The sequence below is a fragment of the Apteryx mantelli genome, unplaced genomic scaffold (assembly GCF_036417845.1).
Source record: "Apteryx mantelli isolate bAptMan1 unplaced genomic scaffold, bAptMan1.hap1 HAP1_SCAFFOLD_33, whole genome shotgun sequence".
In the NCBI taxonomy this organism is placed as follows: domain Eukaryota; kingdom Metazoa; phylum Chordata; class Aves; order Apterygiformes; family Apterygidae; genus Apteryx; species Apteryx mantelli.
In genome coordinates this window covers 3,521,213-3,540,643 of record NW_027118682.1, presented here as the reverse complement: position 1 = coordinate 3,540,643, position 19,431 = coordinate 3,521,213, and positions in this window count along the sequence as shown.

The following is a 19,431-nucleotide window of genomic DNA, read 5'->3' as shown; positions in this document are numbered from 1 at the left end:
TCAGGCACTCAGCCACAAGTGACATCACAACCACAAACTCCAGCCACAGGACCAGCACTGGCCTATCAGGCACTCAGCCACAAGTGACATCACAAACACAAACTGCAGCCACATCAACAGCACTGGCCTATCAGGCACTCAGCCACAAGGGACATCACAACCACAAACTCCACCCACAGGACCAGCACTGGCCTATCAGGCACTGAGACACAGGTGACATCACAACCACAAACTGCAGCCACATCACCAGCACTGGCCTATCAGGCACTGAGCCACAACTGACATCACAAACACAAACTCCAGCCACAGGACAAGCACTGGCCTATCAGGCACTGAGCCAAAAGTGACATCACAACCACAAACTGCAGCCACATCACCAGCACTGGCCTATCAGGCACTGAGCCACAACTGACATCACAAACACAAACTGCAGCCACATCACAGGCACTGGCCTATCAGGCAATGAGCCATAAGTGACATCACAAACACATACTGCAGCCACATCAACAGCACTGGCCTATCAGGCACTGAGCCACAAGTGAAATCACAAACACAAACTGCACCCACATCACCAGCACTGGCCTAGCAGGCACTGAGCCACAACTGACATCACAAACACAAACTGCACCCACATCAACAGCACTGGCCTATCAGGCACTCAGCCACAACTGACATCACAACCACAAACTCCACCCACATCACCAGCACTGGCCTATCAGGCACTGAGCCACAGGTGATATCACAAACACAAACTGCAGCCACATCAACAGCACTGGCCTATCAGGCACTGAGCCACAACTGACATCACAAACACAAACTCCAGCCACAGGACCAGCACTGGCCTATCAGGCACTCAGCCACAAGTGACATCACAAACACAAACTGCAGCCACATCACCAGCACTGGCCTAGCAGGCACTCAGCCACAACTGACATCACAACCACAAACTGCACCCACATCACCAGCACTGGCCTATAAGGCACTCAGCCACAAGTGACATCACAACCACAAACTGCACCCACATCAACAGCACTGGCCTATCAGGCACTCAGCCACAAGTGACATCACAACAACAAACTGCACCCACATCACCAGCACTGGCCTATCAGGTACTGAGCCACAAGTGACATCACAACCACAAACTGCAGCCACATCACCAGCACTGGCCTATCAGGCACTGAGCCACAACTGACATCACAACCACAAACTCCACCCACAGGACCAGCACTGGCCTATCAGGCACTCAGCCACAAGTGACATCACAACCACAAACTGCACCCACATCACCAGCACTGGCCTATCAGGCACTCAGCCACAAGTGACATCACAACCACAAACTGCACCCACATCACCAGCACTGGCCTATCAGGCACTCAGCCACAGGTGATATCACAAACACAAACTGCAGCCACATCAACAGCACTGGCCTATCAGGCACTGAGCCACAAGTGACATCACAAACACAAACTCCAGCCACATCACCAGCACTGGCCTATCAGGCACTGAGCCACAAGTGACATCACAAACACAAACTCCAGCCACATCACCAGCACTGGCCTATCAGGCACTGAGCCACAACTGACATCACAAACACAAACTCCAGCCACATCACCAGCACTGGCCTATCAGGCACTGAGCCACAACTGACATCACAAACACAAACTCCAGCCACATCACCAGCACTGGCCTATCAGGCACTGAGCCACAACTGACATCACAAACACAAACTCCAGCCACATCACCAGCACTGGCCTATCAGGCACTGAGCCACAACTGACATCACAAACACAAACTCCAGCCACATCACCAGCACTGGCCTATCAGGCACTGAGCCACAACTGACATCACAAACACAAACTCCAGCCACATCACCAGCACTGGCCTATCAGGCACTCAGCCACAACTGACATCACAAACACAAACTCCAGCCACATCACCAGCACTGGCCTATCAGGCACTGAGCCACAACTGACATCACAAACACAAACTCCAGCCACATCACCAGCACTGGCCTATCAGGCACTGAGCCACAAGTGACATCACAAACACAAACTCAACCCACAGGACCAGCACCGGCCTATCAGTCACTGAGCCACAACTGACATCACAACCACAAACTGCACCCACATCACCAGCACTGGCCTATCAGGCACTCAGCCACAAGTGACATCACAACCACAAACTCCACCCACATCACCAGCACTGGCCTATCAGGCACTGAGTCACAAGTGACATCACAACCACAAACTCCAGCCACAGGACCAGCACTGGCCTATCAGGCACTCAGCCACAAGTGACATCACAAACACAAACTGCACCCACATCACCAGCACTGGCCTATCAGGCACTCAGCCACAAGTGACATCACAAACACAAACTGCACCCACATCACCAGCACTGGCCTATCAGGCACTGAGACACAAGTGACATCACAACCACAAACTCCACCCACAACACCAGCACTGGCCTATCAGGCACTGAGCCACAACTGACATCACAACCACAAACTGCACCCACATCACCAGCACTGGCCTATCAGGCACTCAGCCACAACTGACATCACAACCACAAAATGCAGCCACATCACCAGCACTGGCCTATCAGGCACTCAGCCACAACTGACATCACAACCACAAACTGCAGCCACATCACCAGCACTGGCCTATCAGGCACTGAGCCACAACTGACATCACAACCACAAACTGCAGCCACATGACTAGAATTGCCTATCAGGCACTGAGCCACAAGTGACATCACAACCACAAACTGCAGCCACATAACCAGCACTGGCCTATCAGGCACTGAGCCACAAGTGACATCACAAACACAAACTCCAGCCACAGGACCAGCACTGGCCTATCAGGCACTCATCCACAAGTGACATCACAACCAAAAACTCCACCCACAGGACCAGCACCGGCCTATCAGGCACTCAGCCACAACTGACATCACAAACACAAACTGCACCCACATCACCAGCACTGGCCTAGCAGGCACTGAGCCAGAAGTGACATCACAACCACAAACTGCACCCACAGGACCAGCACTGGCCTATCAGGCACTCAGCCACAAGTGACATCACAACCACAAACTGCACCCACATCACCAGCACTGGCCTATCAGGCACTTAGCCACAAGTGACATCACAACCACAAACTGCACCCACAGGACCAGCACTGGCCTATCAGGCACTCAGCCACAAGTGACATCACAAACACAAACTGCACCCACATCAACAGCACTGGCCTAGCAGGCACTCAGCCACAAGTGACATCACAACCACAAACTGCACCCACATCACCAGCACTGGCCTATCAGGCACTCAGCCACAACTGACATCACAACCACAAACTGCATCCACATCACCAGCACTGGCCTATCAGGCACTCAGCCACAACTGACATCACAACCACAAACTGCACCCACATCACCAGCACTGGCCTATCAGGCACTTAGCCACAAGTGACATCACAACCACAAACTGCACCCACAGGACCAGCACTGGCCTATCAGGCACTCAGCCACAAGTGACATCACAAACACAAACTGCACCCACATCAACAGCACTGGCCTAGCAGGCACTCAGCCACAAGTGACATCACAACCACAAACTGCAGCCACATCACCAGCACTGGCCTATCAGGCACTCAGCCACAAGTGACATCACAACCACAAACTGCACCCACATCACCAGCACTGGCCTATCAGGCACTCAGCCACAACTGACATCACAACCACAAACTGCATCCACATCACCAGCACTGGCCTATCAGGCACTCAGCCACAAGTGACATCACAAAAACAAACTGCACCCACATCACCAGCACTGGCCTGGCAGGCACTCAGCCACAACTGACATCACAACCACAAACTGCACCCACATCACCAGCACTGGCCTATCAGGCACCGAGGCACAAGTGACATCACAAACACAACCTCCACCCACAACACGAGCACTGGCCTATCAGGCACTCAGCCACAAGTGACATCACAACCACAAACTGCACCCACATCACCAGCACTGGCCTATCAGGCACTCAGCCACAACTGACATCACAACCACAAACTGCAGCCACATCAACAGCACTGGCCTATCAGGCACTGAGCCACAACTGACATCACAAACACAAACTCCAGCCACAGGACCAGCACTGGCCTATCATGCACTGAGCCACAAGTGACATCACAACCACAAACTCCACCCACAGCACCAGCACTGGCCTATCAGGCACTCAGCCACAAGTGACATCACAACCACAAACTGCAGCCACATCACCAGCACTGGCCTAGCAGGCACTGAGCCACAAGTGACATCACAACCACAAACTGCAGCCACATTACCAGCACTGGCCTAGCAGGCACTGAGACACAAGGGACATCACAACCACAAACTGCACCCACATCAACAGCACTGAGCTATCAGGCAGTGAGCCACAAGTGACCTCACAACCACAAACTGCACCCACATCACCAGCACTGGCCTATCAGGCACTCAGCCACAAGTGACATCACAACCACAAACTGCACCCACATCACCAGCACTGGCCTATCAGGCACTCAGCCACAAGTGACATCACAACCGCAAACTCCACCCACATCACCAGCACTGGCCTATCAGGTATTGAGCCACAAGTGACATCACAACCACAAACTCCACCCACATCACCAGCACTGGCCTATCAGGCACTCAGCCACAACTGACATCACAACCACAAACTGCACCCACATCACCAGCACTGGCCTATCAGGTATTGAGCCACAAGTGACATCTCAACCACAAACTCCACCCACATCACCAGCACTGGCCTATCAGGCACTCAGCTACAGGTGACATCACAAACACAAACTGCAGCCACATCACCAGTACTGGCCTATCAGGCACTCAGCCACAACTGACATCACAACCACAAACTGCACCCACATCACCAGCACTGGCCTATCAGGCACTCAGCCACAAGTGACATCACAACCACAAACTCCACCCACATCACCAGCACTGGCCTATCAGGCACTCAGCCACAAGTGACATCACAACCACAAACTGCACCCACAGGACCAGCACTGGCCTATCAGGCACTCAGCCACAACTGACATCACAACCACAAACTGCACCCACATCACCAGCACTGGCCTATCAGGCACTGAGCAGCAAGTGACATCACAACCGCAAACTGCACCCACATCACCAGCACTGGCCTAGCAGGCACTGAGCCACAACTGACATCACAAACACAAACTGCAGCCACATGACTGGAACTGCCTATCAGGCACTGAGCCACAAGTGACATCACAACCACAAACTGCACCCACATAACCAGCACTGGCCTATCAGGCACTCAGCCACAAGTGACATCACAAACACAAACTCCAGCCACAGGACCAGCACTGGCCTATCAGGCACTCAGCCACAAGTGACATCACAACCAAAAACTCCACCCACAGGACCAGCACCGGCCTATCAGGCACTCAGCCACAAGTGACATCACAAACACAAACTGCACCCACATCACCAGCACTGGCCTATCAGGCACTGAGCCAGAAGTGACATCACAACCACAAACTGCACCCACATCACCAGCACTGAGCTATCAGGCAGTGAGCCACAAGTGACACCACAACCACAAACTGCACCCACATCACCAGCACTGGCCTATCAGGCACTGAGCAGCAAGTGACATCACAACCACAAACTCCACCCACAGTACCAGCACTGGCCTATAAGGCACTCAGCCACAAGTGACATCACAACCACAAACTGCACCAACATCAACAGCACTGGCCTATCAGGCACTCAGCCACAAGTGACATCACAACCGCAAACTGCACCCACATCACCAGCACTGGCCTATCATGCACTGAGCCACAAGTGACATCACAACCACAAACTGCACCCACATCACCAGCACTGGCCTAGCAGGCACTGAGCCACAAGTGACATCACAACCAAAAACTGCACCCACATCACCAGCACTGGCCTAGCAGGCACTCAGCCACAACTGACATCACAACCACAAACTGCAGCCACATCAACAGCACAGGCCTATCAGGCACTGAGCAGCAAGTGACAACACAAACACAAACTGCACCCACAGGACCAGCACTGGCCTATCAGGCACTGAGCCACAAGTGACATCACAACCACAAACTGCAGCCACAGGACCAGCACTGGCCTATCAGGCACTCAGCCACAAGTGACATCACAACCACAAACTGCACCCACATCACCAGCACTGGCCTAGCAGGCACTGAGCCACAAGTGACATCACAACCACAAACTCCACCCACATCAACAGCACTGGCCTATCAGGCACTCAGCCACAACTGACATCACAACCACAAACTGCACCCACATCAACAGCACTGGCCTATCAGGCACTGAGTCACAAGTGACATCACAACCACAAACTGCAGCCACATCACCAGCACTGGCCTATCAGGCACTCAGCCGCAGGTGACATCACAAACACAAACTGCAGCCACATCACCAGTACTGGCCTAGCAGGCACTGAGCCACAAGTGACATCACAACCACAAACTCCACCCACATCACCAGCACTGGCCTATCAGGCACTCAGCCACAAGTGACATCACAAACACAAACTGCACCCACATCACCAGCACTGGCGTATCAGGCACTCAGCCACAAGTGACATCACAAACACAAACTGCACCCACATCACCAGCACTGGCCTATCAGGCACTGAGCCACAAGTGACATCACAACCACAAACTGCACCCACAACACCAGCACTGGCCTATCAGGCACTCAGCCACAAGTGACATCACAACCACAAACTGCAGCCACATCAACAGCACTGGCCTATCAGGCACTCAGCCACAAGTGACATCACAACCACAAACTGCAGCCACATCACCAGCACTGGCCTATCAGGCACTCAGCCACAAGTGACATCACAACCACAAACTGCACCCACATCACCAGCACTGGCCTAGCAGGCACTCAGCCACAACTGACATCACAAACACAAACTGCACCCACATCACCAGCACTGGCCTATCAGGCACTAAGCCACAAGTGACATCACAACCGCAAACTGCACCCACATCACCAGCACTGGCCTATCAGGCACTCAGCCACAAGTGACATCACAAACACAAACTGCAGTCACATGACTAGAACTGCTTATCAGGCACTCAGCCACAAGTGACATCACAGCCACAAACTGCACCCACATCACCAGCACTGGCCTAGCAAGGCACTGAGCCACAAGTGACCTCACAACCACAAACTGCAGCCACATCACCAGCACTGGCCTATCAGGCACTGAGCCACAACTGACATCACAAACACAAACTGCACCCACATCACCAGCACTGAGCTATCAGGCAGTGAGCCACAAGTGACCTCACAACCACAAACTGCAGCCACATCACCAGCACTGGCCTATCAGGCACTCAGCCACAAGTGACATCACAAACACAAACTGCACCCACAGGACCAGCACTGGCCTATCAGGCACTGAGCCACAAGTGACATCACAACCACAAACTGCAGCCACATCACCAGCACTGGCCTAGCAGGCACTCAGCCACAAGTGACACCACAACCACAAACTGCAGCCACATCACCAGCACTGGCCTATCAGGCACTCACCCACAACTGACATCACAACCACAAACTGCACCCACATCACCAGCACTGGCCTATCAGGCACTGAGCCACAACTGACATCACAACCACAAACTGCAGCCACATCACCAGCACTGGCCTATCAGGCACTGAGCCACAAGTGACATCACAACCACAAACTGCACCCACATCAACAGCACTGGCCTATCAGGCACTGAGCCACAAGTGACATCACAACCACAAACTGCAGCCACATCACCAGCACTGGCCTATCAGGCACTCACCCACAACTGACATCACAACCACAAACTGCACCCACATCACCAGTACTGGCCTATCAGGCACTGAGCCACAACTGACATCACAACCACAAACTGCACCCACATCACCAGCACTGGCCTATCAGGCACTCAGCTACAACTGACATCACAACCACAAACTGCAGCCACATCAACAGCACTGGCCTATCAGGCACTGAGCCACAACTGACATCACAAACACAAACTCCACCCACAGGACCAGCACTGGCCTATCATGCACTGAGCCACAAGTGACATCACAACCACAAACTCCACCCACAGCACCAGCACCGGCCTATCAGGCACTCAGCCACAAGTGACATCACAACCACAAACTGCACCCACATCACCAGCACTGGCCTAGCAGGCACTGAGCCACAAGTGACATCACAACCACAAACTGCAGCCACATTACCAGCACTGGCCTATCAGGCACTGAGCCACAAGGGACATCACAACCGCAAACTGCAGCCACATCACCAGCACTGAGCTATCAGGCAGTGAGCCACAAGTGACCTCACAACCACAAACTGCACCCACATCACCAGCACTGGCCTATCAGGCACTGAGCAGCAAGTGACATCACAACCACAAACTCCACCCACAGGACCAGCACTGGCCTATAAGGCACTCAGCCACAAGTGACATCACAACCACAAACTGCACCCACATCACCAGCACTGGCCTATCAGGCACTCAGCCACAAGTGACATCACAACCGCAAACTCCACCCACATCACCAGCACTGGCCTATCAGGTATTGAGCCACAAGTGACATCTCAACCACAAACTCCACCCACATCACCAGCACTGGCCTAGCAAGGCACTGAGCCACAACTGACATCACAACCACAAACTGCAGCCACATCACCAGCACTGGCCTATCAGGCACTGAGCCACAACTGACATCACAAACACAAAGTGAAGCCCTGTGACCAGCACTGAGCTATCAGGCAGTGAGCCACAAGTGACCTCACAACCACAAACTGCAGCCACATAACCAGCACTGGCCTATCAGGCACTGAGCCACAAGTGACATCACAAACACAAACTGCACCCACAGGACCAGCACTGGCCTATCAGGCACTGAGCCACAAGTGACATCACAACCACAAACTCCAGCCACAGGACCAGCACTGGCTTATCAGGCACTGAGCCACAACTGACATCACAACCGCAAACTGCACCCACATCACCAGCACTGGCCTATCAGGCACTGAGCCACAAGTGACATCACAACCACAAACTGCAGCCACATCACCAGCACTGGCCTAGCAGGCACTCAGCCACAAGTGACATCACAACCACAAACTGCACCCACATCACCAGCACTGGCCTATCAGGCACTCAGCCACAAGTGACATCACAACCACGAACTGCACCCACATCACCAGCACTGGCCTATCAGGCACTGAGCAGCAAGTGACATCACAACCGCAAACTGCACCCACATCACCAGCACTGGCCTAGCAGGCACTGAGCCACAACTGACATCACAAACACAAACTGCAGCCACATGACTAGAACTGCCTATCAGGCACTGAGCCACAAGTGACATCACAACCACAAACTGCAGCCACATAACCAGCACTGGCCTATCAGGCACTGAGCCACAAGTGACATCACAAACACAAACTCCAGCCACAGGACCAGCACTGGCCTATCAGGCACTCAGCCACAAGTGACATCACAACCAAAAACTCCACCCACAGGACCAGCACCGGCCTATCAGGCACTCAGCCACAAGTGACATCACAAACACAAACTGCAGCCACATCACCAGCACTGGCCTATCAGGCACTCAGCCACAAGTGACATCACAACCACAAACTGCACCCACATCACCAGCACTGGCCTAGCAGGCACTCAGCCACAACTGACATCACAAACACAAACTGCAGCCACATCACCAGCACTGGCCTATCAGGCACTAAGCCACAAGTGACATCACAACCGCAAACTGCACCCACATCACCAGCACTGGCCTATCAGGCACTCAGCCACAAGTGACATCACAAACACAAACTGCAGTCACATGACTAGAACTGCTTATCAGGCACTGAGCCACAAGTGACATCACAGCCACAAACTGCACCCACATCACCAGCACTGGCCTAGCAAGGCACTGAGCCACAACTGACATCACAACCACAAACTGCAGCCACATCACCAGCACTGGCCTATCAGGAACTGAGCCACAACTGACATCACAAACACAAAGTGAAGCCCTGTGACCAGCACTGAGCTATCAGGCAGTGAGCCACAAGTGACCTCACAACCACAAACTGCAGCCACATAACCAGCACTGGCCTATCAGGCACTGAGCCACAAGTGACATCACAAACACAAACTGCACCCACAGGACCAGCACTGGCCTATCAGGCACTCAGCCACAAGTGACATCACAACCACAAACTGCAGCCACAGGACCAGCACTGGCTTATCAGGCACTGAGCCACAACTGACATCACAACCGCAAACTGCACCCACATCACCAGCACTGGCCTATCAGGCACTGAGCCACAAGTGACATCACAACCACAAACTGCACCCACATCACCAGCACTGGCCTAGCAGGCACTCAGCCACAAGTGACACCACAACCACAAACTGCACCCACAGGACCAGCACTGGCCTATCAGGCACTCACCCACAACTGACATCACAACCACAAACTGCACCCACATCACCAGCACTGGCCTATCAGGCACTGAGCCACAACTGACATCACAACCACAAACTGCAGCCACATCACCAGCACTGGCCTATCAGGCACTCAGCCACAAGTGACATCACAACCACAAACTGCACCCACATCAACAGCACTGGCCTATCAGGCACTGAGCCACAAGTGACATCACAACCACAAACTGCAGCCACATCACCAGCACTGGCCTATCAGGCACTCAGCCACAACTGACATCACAAACACAAACTGCACCCACATCAACAGCACTGGCCTATCAGGCACTGAGCCACAACTGACATCACAACCACAAACTGCACCCACATCACCAGCACTGGCCTATCAGGCACTCAGCTACAACTGACATCACAACCACAAACTGCAGCCACATCACCAGCACTGGCCTAGCAGGCACTGAGCCACAACTGACATCACAACCACAAACTGCACCCACATCACCAGCACTGAGCTATCAGGCAGTGAGCCACAAGTGACACCACAAACACAAACTGCAGCCACATCACCAGCCCTGGCCTATCAGGCACTGAGCAGCAAGTGACATCACAACCACAAACTCCACCCACAGGACCAGCACTGGCCTATAAGGCACTCAGCCACAAGTGACATCACAACCACAAACTGCACCCACATCAACAGCACTGGCCTATCAGGCACTCAGCCACAAGTGACATCACAACCGCAAACTGCAGCCACATCACCAGCACTGGCCTATCAGGCACTCAGCCACAACTGACATCACAACCACAAAATGCACCCACATCACCAGCACTGGCCTAGCAGGCACTGAGCCACAAGTGACATCACAACCAAAAACTGCACCCACATCAACAGCACTGGCCTATCAGGCACTCAGCCACAAGTGACATCACAACCACAAACTGCACCCACATCACCAGCACTGGCCTATCAGGCACTCAGCCACAAGTGACATCACAACCACAAACTGCAGTCACATGACTAGAACTGCCTATCAGGCACTGAGCCACAAGTGACATCACAGCCACAAACTGCACCCACATCACCAGCACTGGCCTAGCAAGGCACTGAGCCACAACTGACATCACAACCGCAAACTGCACCCACATCACCAGCACTGGCCTATCAGGCACTGAGCCACAACTGACATCACAAACACAAACTGCACCCACATCACCAGCACTGGCCTAGCAGGCACTGAGCCACAACTGACATCACAACCACAAACTGCACCCACATCACCAGCACTGGCCTATCAGGCACTGAGCAGCAAGTGACATCACAACCGCAAACTGCACCCACATCACCAGCACTGGCCTATAAGGCACTGAGCCACAACTGACATCACAACCACAAACTGCAGCCACATGACTAGAACTGCCTATCAGGCACTGAGCCACAAGTGACATCACAAACACAAACTGCACCCACAACACCAGCACTGGCCTATCAGGCACTCAGCCACAAGTGACATCACAAACACAAACTCCACCCACAGGACCAGCACTGGCCTATCAGGCACTCAGCCACAACTGACATCACAACCACAAACTGCACCCACATCAACAGCACTGGCCTATCAGGCACTCAGCCACAAGTGACATCACAACCACAAACTGCAGCCATGTGACCAGCACTGGCCTATCAGGCACTCAGCCACAAGTGACATCACAACCACAAACTGCACCCACATCACCAGCACTGGCCTATCAGGCACCTAGCCACAAGTGACATCACAACCACAAACTCCACCCACATCACCAGCACTGGCCTATCAGGCACTCAGCCACAACTGACATCACAACCACAAACTGCACCCACATCAACAGCACTGGCCTATCAGGCACTCAGCCACAAGTGACATCACAACCACAAACTGCACCCACATCAACAGCACTGGCCTATCAGGCACTCAGCCACAAGTGACATCACAACCACAAACTGCAGCCACATCAACAGCACTGGCCTAGCAGGCACTCAGCCACAAGTGACATCACAAACACAAACTGCACCCACATCACCAGCACTGGCCTATCAGGCACTCAGCCACAACTGACATCACAACCACAAACTGCAGTCACATGACTAGAACTGCCTATCATGCACTGAGCCACAAGTGACATCACAGCCACAAACTGCACCCACATCACCAGCACTGGCCTAGCAAGGCACTGAGCCACAACTGACATCACAAACACAAACTGCACCCACATCACCAGCACTGGCCTAGCAGGCACTGAGCCACAACTGACATCACAACCACAAACTGCAGCCACATCAACAGCACAGGCCTATCAGGCACTGAGCAGCAAGTGACAACACAAACACAAACTGCACCCACAGGACCAGCACTGGCCTATCAGGCACTGAGCCACAAGTGACATCACAACCACAAACTGCAGCCACATCAACAGCACTGGCCTAGCAGGCCCTCAGCCACAAGTGACACCACAAACACAAACTGCACCCACAGGACCAGCACTGGCCTATCAGGCACTCACCCACAACTGACATCACAACCACAAACTGCACCCACATCACCAGCACTGGCCTATCAGGCACTGAGCCACAACTGACATCACAAACACAAACTGCAGCCACATCACCAGCACTGGCCTATCAGGCACTCAGCCACAACTGACATCACAAACACAAACTGCACCCACATCAACAGCACTGGCCAATCAGGCACTCAGCCAGAAGTGACATCACAAACACAAACTGCAGCCACATCACCAGCACTGGCCTATCAGGCACTCAGCCACAAGTGACATCACAAACACAAACTGCACCCACATCAACAGCACTGGCCTATCAGGCACTGAGCCACAAGTGACATCACAACCACAAACTGCAGCCACATCACCAGCACTGGCCTATCAGGCACTGAGCCACAGGTGACATCACAAACACAAAATACACCCACAGGACCAGCACTGGCCTATCAGGCACTGAGACACAAGTGACATCACAACCACAAACTGCACCCACATCACCACCACTGGCCTATCAGGCACTGAGCCACAACTGACATCACAACCACAAACTGCAGCCACATCACCAGCACTGGCCTATCAGGCACTGAGACACAAGTGACATCACAAACACAAACTGCACCCACATCACCAGCACTGGCCTATCAGGCACTCAGCCACAAGTGACATCACAAACACAAACTGCACCCACATCACCAGCACTGGCCTATCAGGCACTGAGCCACAAGTGACATCACAACCACAAACTGCAGCCACATCACCAGCACTGGCCTATCAGGCACTGAGCCACAAGTGACCTCACAACCACATACTGCAGCCACGTGACTAGAACTGCCTATCAGGCACTGAGCCACAAGTGACATCACAAACACAAACTCCACCCACAGGACCAGCACTGGCCTATCAGGCACTCAGCCACAAGTGACCTCACAACCACAAACTGCACCCACATCACCAGCACTGGCCTATCAGGCACTGAGACACAAGTGAAATCACAACCACAAACTGCACCCACATCACCAGCACTGGCCTAGCAGGGACTCAGCCACAAGCGACATCACAAACACAAACTGCACCCACAGGACCAGCACTGGCCTATCAGGCACTCAGCCACAGGGGATATCACAAACACAAACTGCACCGACAGGAACAGCACTGGCCTATCAGGCACTGAGCCACAACTGACATCACAACCACAAACTGCAACCACAGGACCAGCACTGGCCTATCAGGCACTCAGCCACAGGTGACATCACTACCACAAACTGGACCCACATCAACAGCACTGGCCTATCAGGCACTCAGTCACAAGTGACATCACAAACACAAACTGCACCCACATCAACAGCAGTGGCCTATCAGGCACTCAGCCACAAGTGACATCACAACCACAAACTGCACCCACATCACCAGCAGTGGCCTATCAGGCACTCAGCCACAAGTGACATCACAAACACAATCTCCACCCACATCACCAGCCTGGCCTATCAGGCACTGAGCCACAACTGACATCACAAACACAAACTGCACCCACATCACCACCACTGGCCTATCAGGCACTCAGCCACAACTGACATCAAAACCACAAACTTCAGCCAAGTGACTAGAACTGCCTATCAGGCACTGAGCCACAGGTGACATCACAACCACAACCTGCCCCCACAGGACCAGCACTGGCCTATCAGGCACTCAGCCACAAGTGACATCACAACCACAAACTGCACCCACATCACCAGCACTGGCCTATCAGGCACTCAGCCACAAGTGACATCACAAACACAAACTCCACCCACATCACCAGCACTGGCCTATCAGGCACTCAGCCACAAGGGACATCACAAACACAAACTGCAGCCACATCACCAGCACTGGCCTATCAGGCACTGAGACACAAGTGACATCACAAACACAAACTGCACCCACATCAACAGCACTGGCCTATCAGGCACTGAGCCACAGGTGACATCACAAACACCAAATACACCCACAGGACCAGCACTGGCCTATCAGGCACTGAGACACAAGTGACATCACAACCGCAAACTGCACCCACATCACCAGCACCGGCCTATCAGGCACTCAGCCACAAGTGACATCACAACCACAAACTGCACCCACATCACCAGCACTGGCCTAGCAGGCACTCAGCCACAACTGACATCACAAACACAAACTGCACCCACATCAACAGCACTGGCCTATCAGGCACTCAGCCACAGGTGACATCACAAACACCAAATACACCCACAGGACCAGCACTGGCCTATCAGGCACTGAGCCACAAGTGACATCACAACCACAAACTGCACCCACATCACCAGCACTGGCCTATCAGGCACTGAGACACAAGTGACATCACAACCGCAAACTGCAGCCACATCACCAGGACTGGCCTATCAGGCACTGAGCCACAAGTGACATCACAAACACACACTGCACCCACATCACTAGCACTGGCCTAGCAGGCACTGAGCCACAAGTGACATCACAACCACAAACTGCACCCACAGGACCAGCACTGGCCTATCAGGCACTGAGCCACAGGAGACATCACAAACACAAACTCCAGCCACAGGACCAGCACTGGCCTATCAGGCACTCAGCCACAAGTGACATCACAACCACAAACTGCAGCCACATCACCAGCACTGGCCTATCAGGCACTGAGCCACAGGTGACATCACAAACACAAAATACACCCACAGGACCAGCACTGGCCTATCAGGTATTGAGCCACAAGTGACATCACAAAAACAAACTGCACCCACATAACCAGCACTGGCCTATCAGGCACTGAGCCACAGGTGACATCACAAACACAAACTCCAGCCACAGGACTAGCACTGGCCTATCAGGCACTCAGCCACAACTGACATCACAACCATAAACTCCACCCACATCACCAGCACTGGCCTATCAGGCACTCAGCCACAAGTGACATCACAACCACAATCTCCACCCACATCACCAGCACTGGCCTATCAGGCACTCAGCCACAACTGACATCACAAACACAAAGTGCACCCACATCACCAGCACTGGCCTATCAGGCACTCAGCCACAAGTGACATCACAACCACAAACTGCAGCCACATCACCAGCACTGGCCTATCAGGCACTGAGACACAAGTGACATCACAAACACAAACTGCACCCACATCACCAGCACTGGCCTATCAGGCACTGAGACACAACTGACATCACAACCACAAACTCCACCCACAAGAACAGCACTGGCCTATCAGGCACTCAGCCACAAGTGACATCACAACCACAAACTCCACCCACATCACCAGCACTGGCCTATCAGGCACTGAGCCACAACTGACATCACATACACAAACTCCAGCCACAGGACCAGCACTGGCCTATCAGGCACTCAGCCACAAGTGACATCACAACCACAAACTGCAGCCACAACACCAGCACTGGCCTATCAGGCACTCAGCCACAAGTGACATCACAACCACAAACTGCACCCACAGGACCAGCACTGGCCTATCAGGCACTCAGCCACAGGGGATATCACAAACACAAACTGCACCGACAGGAACAGCACTGGCCTATCAGGCACTGAGCCACAACTGACATCACAACCACAAACTGCAACCACAGGACCAGCACTGGCCTATCAGGCACTCAGCCACAGGTGACATCACTACCACAAACTGGACCCACATCAACAGCACTGGCCTATCAGGCACTCAGTCACAAGTGACATCACAAACACAAACTGCACCCACATCAACAGCAGTGGCCTATCAGGCACTCAGCCACAAGTGACATCACAACCACAAACTGCACCCACATCACCAGCAGTGGCCTATCAGGCACTCAGCCACAAGTGACATCACAAACACAATCTCCACCCACATCACCAGCCTGGCCTATCAGGCACTGAGCCACAAGTGACATCACAACCACAAACTGCACCCACATCACCACCACTGGCCTATCAGGCACTCAGCCACAACTGACATCAAAACCACAAACTTCAGCCAAGTGACTAGAACTGCCTATCAGGCACTGAGCCACAGGTGACATCACAACCACAACCTGCCCCCACAGGACCAGCACTGGCCTATCAGGCACTCAGCCACAAGTGACATCACAACCACAAACTGCACCCACATCACCAGCACTGGCCTATCAGGCACTCAGCCACAAGTGACATCACAAACACAAACTCCACCCACATCACCAGCACTGGCCTATCAGGCACTCAGCCACAAGGGACATCACAAACACAAACTGCAGCCACATCACCAGCACTGGCCTATCAGGCACTGAGACACAAGTGACATCACAAACACAAACTGCACCCACATCAACAGCACTGGCCTATCAGGCACTGAGCCACAGGTGACATCACAAACACCAAATACACCCACAGGACCAGCACTGGCCTATCAGGCACTGAGACACAAGTGACATCACAACCGCAAACTGCACCCACATCACCAGCACCGGCCTATCAGGCACTCAGCCACAAGTGACATCACAACCACAAACTGCACCCACATCACCAGCACTGGCCTAGCAGGCACTCAGCCACAACTGACATCACAAACACAAACTGCACCCACATCAACAGCACTGGCCTATCAGGCACTGAGCCACAGGTGACATCACAAACACCAAATACACCCACAGGACCAGCACTGGCCTATCAGGCACTGAGCCACAAGTGACATCACAACCACAAACTGCACCCACATCACCAGCACTGGCCTATCAGGCACTGAGACACAAGTGACATCACAACCGCAAACTGCAGCCACATCACCAGGACTGGCCTATCAGGCACTGAGCCACAAGTGACATCACAAACACACACTGCACCCACATCACTAGCACTGGCCTAGCAGGCACTGAGCCACAAGTGACATCACAACCACAAACTGCACCCACAGGACCAGCACTGGCCTATCAGGCACTGAGCCACAGGAGACATCACAAACACAAACTCCAGCCACAGGACCAGCACTGGCCTATCAGGCACTCAGCCACAAGTGACATCACAACCACAAACTGCAGCCACATCACCAGCACTGGCCTATCAGGCACTGAGCCACAGGTGACATCACAAACACAAAATACACCCACAGGACCAGCACTGGCCTATCAGGTATTGAGCCACAAGTGACATCACAAAAACAAACTGCACCCACATAACCAGCACTGGCCTATCAGGCACTGAGCCACAGGTGACATCACAAACACAAACTCCAGCCACAGGACCAGCACTGGCCTATCAGGCACTCAGCCACAACTGACATCACAACCATAAACTCCACCCACATCACCAGCACTGGCCTATCAGGCACTCAGCCACAAGTGACATCACAACCACAATCTCCACCCACATCACCAGCACTGGCCTATCAGGCACTCAGCCACAACTGACATCACAAACACAAAGTGCACCCACATCACCAGCACTGGCCTATCAGGCACTCAGCCACAAGTGACATCACAACCACAAACTGCAGCCACATCACCAGCACTGGCCTATCAGGCACTGAGACACAAGTGACATCACAAACACAAACTGCACCCACATCACCAGCACTGGCCTATCAGGCACTGAGACACAACTGACATCACAACCACAAACTCCACCCACAAGAACAGCACTGGCCTATCAGGCACTCAGCCACAAGTGACATCACAACCACAAACTCCACCCACATCACCAGCACTGGCCTATCAGGCACTGAGCCACAACTGACATCACATACACAAACTCCAGCCACAGGACCAGCACTGGCCTATCAGGCACTCAGCCACAAGTGACATCACAACCACAAACTGCAGCCACATCACCAGCACTGGCCTAGCAGGCACTCAGCCACAAGTGACATCACAAACACAAACTGCACCCACATCACCAGCACTGGCCTATCAGGCACTCAGCCACAGGTGATATCACAAACACAAACTGCAGCCACATCACCAGCACTGGCCTATCAGGCACTCAGCCACAAGTGACATCACAACCACAAACTCCACCCACAGCACCAGCACTGGCCTATCAGGCACTGAGACACAACTGACATCACAAACAAAAACTGCAGCCACATCACCAGCACTGGCCTATCAGGTATTGAGCCACAAGTGACATCACAACCACATACTGCAGCCACATCACCAGCACTGGCCTAGCAGGCACTGAGCCACAAGTGACATCACAACCACAAACTGCACCCACAGGACCAGCACTGGCCTATCAGGCACTGAGCCACAAGTGACATCACAACCACAAACTGCAGCCACATCACCAGCACTGGCCTAGCAGGCACTGAGCCACAAGTGACATCACAAACACAAACTGCACCCACATCACCAGGACTGGTCTATCAG